The sequence below is a fragment of the Adiantum capillus-veneris genome, chromosome 9 (assembly GCF_014529385.1).
Source record: "Adiantum capillus-veneris isolate H3 chromosome 9, ASM1452938v2, whole genome shotgun sequence".
Taxonomy (NCBI): Eukaryota; Viridiplantae; Streptophyta; class Polypodiopsida; order Polypodiales; family Pteridaceae; genus Adiantum; species Adiantum capillus-veneris.
In genome coordinates this window covers 30556573-30562625 of record NC_140939.1, presented here as the reverse complement: position 1 = coordinate 30562625, position 6053 = coordinate 30556573, and positions in this window count along the sequence as shown.

Here is a 6053-nt window from a genome sequence, read left to right as displayed (position 1 = left end):
GCGAAAATGGCCCCTGCACGTGGGTTCCCCTTTTTTCCCCCAATTTTTTAGCGTCGAAAAGTGCGTCGATATACGCGTGGAAAATTCGACGTGTATATCGACAGGGTCAAAGAACGTCGATATCCGCGTGGAAAGGTATGAGCATCGATATATAGGGCGTCGATAACTTTGGGTTACGTTGTAGTGAGAGCACCCAAGTAGTAACTATTGCAAAAATGCATATCATTTCCAGACATCCAAACCGGACTTCTCTTAACCCTACAAAGGTAGTACTTAAATCAATTGTGCATCCAAGTCAAAGTGGCTATGCATCCAAGTTAGAGTTTGGCTCAATATATAGTAGAGCACATGCACATGTAGAATGGAAGGGTCACATTTTGAGATAATCTTAATACATGCTTGATTTTCTTGACTACCACATTCAAAACAAGCCTTTTGAAACCGGCTAGTAACCCTTTCTTACTGACCAATAGCTATTTCTCTCTATTTTGTACACATGTGAAAACACATTCATGTGCCAATTTCACCATACTCTTGCAAAATGAAAAACCAAAAAATGAAGTGAAGTAAATGCTCAACCATCAAATAGGAAAAATTGTCTCATTTTGCATCTTCAATAAATATGCAGAGTAAGAGCATGTTGTTGATTTGAGAGAAATCAGCTTTGCTACACCCAATCATTGCATGTTGTATCAATAACTATTGAATTTCATGAACATTTGACTTTTTAATGCAACTATGATCGCATTGTACTTATCATAATTTGAAAATCTCACCACAAGCATGGGAGCTGTGACTCCAAGCATCTCCAACACACTGCTTGCTACCTACTAGGATCTTTCTCTCTCCGTTCCAGGCTTGCTCTACAATCCATAGCCAGTGTCCATTTTGATCCACAACACTACTATCTGTCTCACTAGCCCCCAAGGTAAAATGAGAGCTCTTCTCAACACAACTGGAAGCATGACTTGACGCACCTTGCATGCACAGAGATGTATCAGGTAAATGAGCATCTGTCTTCTCTTGAAAAGGCAAAGAGTGGTATTTTGTTGAAGAAATATTGCTAGTGCCACATCTTTACAAAAGATGCAAGAAAGCAACAAAAACTTAAACAGAAGGAAAAACACCTAGAAATGATGTCTATAAGGGAAGCAAAGACAGATTTAGGAGGGGATGCCAGCAATGCGAGATTTCTTGTACGCTTGTTACTACTATAAAGATCCCTTGCAAGATTCTAGATGTTCCTCATCTTTAGCATCAGCATCTGCTACTTGTTAGGCCACCTCTAACTCACATTATGTTTCTTCTTGGTGGAACCTACAACCACTCTCCCATTAATACTCTTTTGAGCTCTAGGATCCCTTTGCTTCTTTTGTGCAGTTGTGTTGTTACTCTCACCCACATGAACCTCCCTCATGTTGGATTTGGTGGAAACGAACGTGCTAGATACAAGGCAAAAAGCGAGGATATCAAGTTGTTGCTTCAATGAAAATCACACACACACACACACACACACACACACACACTCTCAGAGTTTTCCATCTACATTCACCTTGCCTTGAGGGTATTGTTGAGGTTAAGATCATCCAAGTCCACGATCTTAAGGACATCAAAAACCTGGCCCATACTGCATCTTGTCTCACACTCCATAGCCCTATTCACCTGGCCTTCCAACCATACAATCTTATGCACCAACAAAACCATATCTGAGTTCACTTCCCACTCAACTAAACACTAAGAACTACCCGCATCTATCCCACAAATAGGTGTGATCTTAGGGCATTGAAATTCACACTAAGAACTATGCCATTCCTTTGACAGTAACCTGGGTATGTTCAACACATTTGGATCAAACGGCTTTGTAGGGTTGATGCTATCAGGTGAGCCTTGGTAGCTCAAGGCTCGCCTGATTTTCTTTTTGAAAAGTGCGTGGAAATTCTTTCGTCCAGGGTGATGAGGTTGCCCATAGAGCTGGTGGGTTTGGAAAATTGCTATAAAATTTTGAGCCACTCAAGGCTTGCCACATCTTTGCTACACCCTTGTTAGCTGCTCTCAGGTGAGCACTTTGAACGACCCCTAACATTAAAGTCAAGAGTCCAAAAATACCTCTATTCCACCAACAAACTTTGAAGTTACCTCTAAAATTGAAAATTGAAATTTAGCTCTAAAATTTAAATTTGAAGGTGGGTATTTTGAAAGAGAGTAGCTCTAGAATAGAAGTGTATCTCTACAGAAGGCCTTCTACTCTCTAAGAGGAGATGCTCTCCAAGGGCATAGTGTAAGAAAATTATAATCGTCAAGACTTTACCTCTAAATGTTTTTGCTTATTGATTAGGTTACGCCTGCCTCACACTATGTTGCTTGTTGATCGAGCCTAATGCCACTCCCCCAGTGACATTGTTTTGAGCTCTAGGTCCTTGTTAAAAATGAAATATTGTTGACAATAGTATTTTAGTCCACCTTTTGCTACTACAGACCCCAAAAATGCATGAAATGCATGACAATATGCCATATTGGACATAAATCCAAGCATACTTATGTCCCTCTCCATACCAACCATGTTTAAAGAAAAGAATTATGGGCAAAAGAAAAATTGTGACAATTGTAATCTTCTTGGAGGCATGACCAATACATGTATATCAGTTTTGGTGACATCAAAAGAGAACATACTCATTATCAACACCTTTTTGTACACATGAAGATGATGATGCAGTGATATTTAGGGAAACTTACACTCATTATCATCATGTATATGTGTTCTACATCCACATGGTCCATATATGAAGAAGAAAATATAGTTTGAGGAAGCGTCGGGAGGCCTTCCCTTGATTGCTTTCATAAATGAGTTGAATTAGATTTCAAGACATATCCTTTCCTTTATGCTTAATGGTACTGCGGCATGAAGTTCTCAAGAGATACTTATACTATTGTATGATGCCTTAATGGTGAAGAGTGTAACCATCAGATTCATCATTTATATTATTGACTAAAATACTATTGCCTTCCTATTACCTTATCAATGACTAATAGGGAGTGTAGAAACATTGAAATTAAACTTATTACAATGTGTAGCATGGTTATGGTAAGGAAGACCTAGGTGTTTTTAATCGTAGGTGAAGGAACTACCTTTTGCCATATCCAATCGCTTATGCTTCCGTGCTAAAGACATGTGGCCTTATGGAAGACCTTCACACATGATGAGAGAGTTTGCTATGAAGGATACGATCTTAATTATAGAAGAGATATAGTCTCCTAAGTAGTCCTTATCACAAATCAACAAAGGCACTCAGTGTTTAGGTAAGGAATATATGTGTATGCCATCAAATATTTATTCTTATGTGTAGTAGGTAAATCAATGTAGCTTTGATAGCTAGGTGAGCATAAACAAATGTATTTATGCTCCTTGATGTTTTGGATTTAAAAAACGCCTTCAATAAATTTACCTTTATCAATTATTTATGCGCCTAATATATAATAAATTATGTAAGGCTCTAGCAAATTTAATACCCTTCGGTTGAATACACGTGCTATCTTACAGTTTCCATAGTGGACACCCCATGACAAAATGAAGAACAAGGATAAGGCAGAATATTGAGTGTCTCCTATGGTGATCTAATTTAGCATATGATGAAAGATAAGAACCAAAATTACATATTCAATTGTGATCGGTACATATACAACAAGGAATATAATATCTTATGGCACGTGGATAATGATGGAAAAGCCACCAATTATTAAGGAAATTTCAGAATCTCAAATGGACCCTATACGGACTTCATTGAGATCTATCCATTGATATATAAAATTCCATTAGATTCTTTATATTCTAGAAGATTCCATCTTTTAATGTGATAACTCCATCTTATAAATAGAATCTCTCCCCACATTTGAGCTTCAGCGGGGAGGCCACAACTTCTACAAATCAACTTCAAACTTGTTGCTGTTTGAGGATTTTGAACCTACTTTTTAAGATCCTTTCAATGATACACTGGTTGATAGGGTTTTGACAAAGAGTTTATGTACTTCACCGGGTTACACACTTTGGACAAGAGAGGCAAAGTCAAACCTCCTTATAGGGACCCTTTGAGAGTTCAAATTTTTCCTAATAGATAAAGTGGGAAGAAACAGTGTACGCAAGTTCTAAAACACCGATTTCTAGATTTGGCATGGTAGAAGACATACTCAAGTTGAGTATTGGAGAGTTCAAGGAACCTTTCTACATAATCAACTCCCATCATATCAAAGAGAGTCTGTTCATGACAAAAATCTGGATGAACATCTTCCTTCAAAAATAACAAAAACATTTGACAAAAACAACAGCAAGATTTCTAGAAGCATCTCAAGCCCAAACAAAAAATGAGCAAACAACCATCACGGAAAAAGGTAAAGCTAAAGAAAACATTGAAGTAGATCAACCTCGCAAGTCAAATTTTCATTCAACGAGCCACCTTCAAACTTCCAAAGCAACCTCTACATCAAAAGCCAAACCATCAACAATGCAATGGAAACCTAAGAAAAAAGTTTATCAACCAGAGTTTCCATCACAATCAAGCCTCCAAAATAAGCCAAAGAGAATCAACCAAGTGTTGGTATACAAAGAGCACATTAAAGTCAAAGACCTAGTTTGGATACATCACTCACAAGTTTAACCTCAACAACCAAAGTGTTAGGAAATAAGACGTAGCTAAATAGATAATTGAGTAGATTACTTAATGGAGAGAGACAGATTTACATACACGAGATTATAGAGTAGAGAGAGAGAGAGAGAGAGAGAGAGAGAGAGAGAGAGAGAGAGAGAGAGAGAGAGAGTACACACGATATACGTGGTTCACCCAATGTGGGCTACGTCCACGGGAAAGAAGCCACTCAATGGCTTTAGTACTTCAAAACAAGAAGTAGTTTACAAAGGGATTATACCCTTAATGGAGCTCCTTCCTTTCTTCACTCTCACCACCTCACACTCACCTTGTTGCATCAACTTCACACTATGAAATGTGTGTAGAAATGGCCTCCTTTTATAGGCCAAAAGGGCTGCCCTCTCTTATGAGAGACAGTCATGTGTAGCTTCCCTTGTGCGAATAAGTCCAAATCAGACCCTCCAATCCGCCCATGTGTGTCCGTCCTTGAGAAGACAAGTCCGCTTTTGAATTCGGCCACCGGCCATTGACTTCCGACCACCGGCCATTGGCCATTGACTACCGGCCACCGGCCAACCGACCGGTTGTCTTTCGACCACTTTCCGGCCACCGTCCGGCCATAATATTCCGGCGAAAAAAAAAGTCTTGAGGGCCTCCGTCCCCGAGGCCTCTAAAGTTGCCCCTGATTCTTGTCCGTGAAAATTTTGGTTTCCGGTGAGTGATTTTCCTTCACGCACGATGGCTTCTCCTCATAATGGGGGCCTTACAAATGTGCGCTTTTACCACAGAAAATTACAAGGATAAATAAGGCTCCATACTTAACAATCTCCCACTTGGAGACTGATCTCCAAACCAAACCTGTGACTGCTTTCCATTCTGGCTTCTTATCCTTGAATGCCGATTGAAGATGAGCAAAAGCTTAACTTCTCCTTGTTGACCACCTTTGTAAATATGTCTGCAGGATTTTCACTTGTATGCACCTTTCCTAGCTTTAGCTGTCCCTCTTCCAAAAGAGTGCGTATGAAGTGATATCTCACCTCAATGTGCTTTGTCCTTGAATGAAAGGTTGAGTTCTTCGCAAGATGGATAGCGCTTTGGCTATAACTGTACAAGACACAATTGTCTTGTTTGAATCCAAGCTCTTCTAAGAATCTGTGAAGCCACAGAATTTCTTTATTTGCCTCCGTCATTGCTACATACTATGCTTCCGTGGTAGAAAGTGAAACCACTTTTTGCAGCTTTGAAGCCCAGCTTACTGCTGTGCCTCCAACCATGAACACATAGCCAGTAGTGCTCCTTCGAGTATCTTTGTCACCTGCCATATTTGCATCAGTATACCCTTCTAGAAAAATATCAGTTCCTCCAAAATACAAAGCATTTTTTGTTGTCCCTTTTAGATACCTAAGTATCCACTTC